Genomic DNA, 1,721 nt, shown 5'->3' with positions numbered 1-1,721 from the left:
TGATATCAATGTCGTCGGCGAAACCAAATAACTGGACGGACTTCGTGAAAATCGTACCACTCGTGTCAATCCCTGCCCTTCGTATTACTCCCTCCAAAGCGATGTTGAATAGCAGACACGAAAGACCATCACCTTGCCGTAACCCTCTACGGGTTTCGAAGGGACTCGAGAATGCCCCTGAAACTCGAACTACGCACATCACCCGATCCATCGTCGCCTTGATCAACCGTATCAGTTTATCCGGAAATCCGTTTTCGTGCATTAGCTGACATAGCTGGTCCCGATCGATTGTATCATATGCGGCTTTGAAGTCGATAAATATATGATGTGTGCGCACGTTGTATTCGCGGCATTTCTGCAATACCTGACGTATGGCGAACACCTAGTCTGTGGTAGAGTGCTCATCCATAAATCCCGCCTGGCACTGTCCCACGAACTCTCTTGCAATTTGTATTAGTCGGCGGCATAAAATTTGGGAGAGTACCTTGTAGGCGGCGTTCACCAATGTGATTGCACAGTAGTTGCTACAATCCAGCTTATCGGCTTTTTTGTAGATGGGAGATGGGACACACGACACCTTCCATCCACTCCTGCGGTAGAACCTCATCCTCCCAAACCTTGGTAATCACCCAGTGCAGCGCTCTAGCCAGTGCCTCACCACCGTGTTTAAACAGCTCTCCTGGTAGTAGGTCAACTCCATGGGCTTTGGGCCGGCCGATCTCCTCCTGGATTTCCTGGAGATTCGGAGCCGGAAGTCGCATGTCCTGCATGCGTGCTCCTAGGTTCGTTACCATACCGCCACCGTTGTCTGCCATATCGCCATTCAGGTGCTCTTCGTAGTGCTGCCGCTACCTTTGGAATACCTCACGCTCGTTTGTAAGAAGGTTACCGTTTATGTCCTTACACATATCGGGCTGTGGCACGTGGCTCTTACGTGAACGGTTTAACTTCTCATAGAACTTTCGTGCGTTATTAGCACGGTATAGTTCCTCCGTCTCTTCACGGCCTCGATCTTCCTGCTGGCGCTTTTTCCTCCGGAAAATCGAGTTTTGTCTGTTCCGCGCCCGTTTGTATCGTGCATCGTTCGCCCTCGTGCGGTGTTGCAGCAATCTCGCGCATGCTGCATTCTTCTCCTCAACTAACTGCTCACATTCGCCGTCATACCAGTCGTTTCTATTGCGGTACTTCCAATGGCGAATCGAATATCTCTCCCGACATCTTCAAGAGAAGCTGCGCCTAGCTGCCCTTCCGTTGGGGGTGCCACTTCCAGCTGCTGCACGTAGTCTTGGGCTAGTCTACCGTCTTGTAGCCGACTCCAACGCGTGTTGTACACCGTCGAGAGTTTTGAGCGCAGACATACTGCGACGAGGTAGTGGTCGGATTCAATATTCGCACTGCGGTAAGTGCGGACGTTCGTGATGTCGGAGAAGAATTTACCGTCGATTAGAACGTGGTCGATTTGGTTTTCCGTTACTTGATTAGGTGATTTCCATGTGACCTTGTGGATATTCTTGCGGGGGAAAAAAGTGCTTCGGACTACCATTCCGCGGGAGGCTGCAAAGTTTATGCATCGTTGGCCGTTGTCGTTCGATACGGTATGCAGACTATCCGGTCCGATGACCGGTCTATAGATTTCCTCCCTTCCTACCTGAGCGTTCATGTCACCGATGACGATTTTGACGTCCCGCAGTGGGCATCCATCGTATGTCTGCTCCAGCTGC

The sequence above is a fragment of the Armigeres subalbatus genome, unplaced genomic scaffold (genome assembly GCF_024139115.2).
Source record: "Armigeres subalbatus isolate Guangzhou_Male unplaced genomic scaffold, GZ_Asu_2 Contig1610, whole genome shotgun sequence".
NCBI lineage: Eukaryota > Metazoa > Arthropoda > Insecta > Diptera > Culicidae > Armigeres > Armigeres subalbatus.
This window is presented reverse-complemented; position numbering follows the sequence as displayed.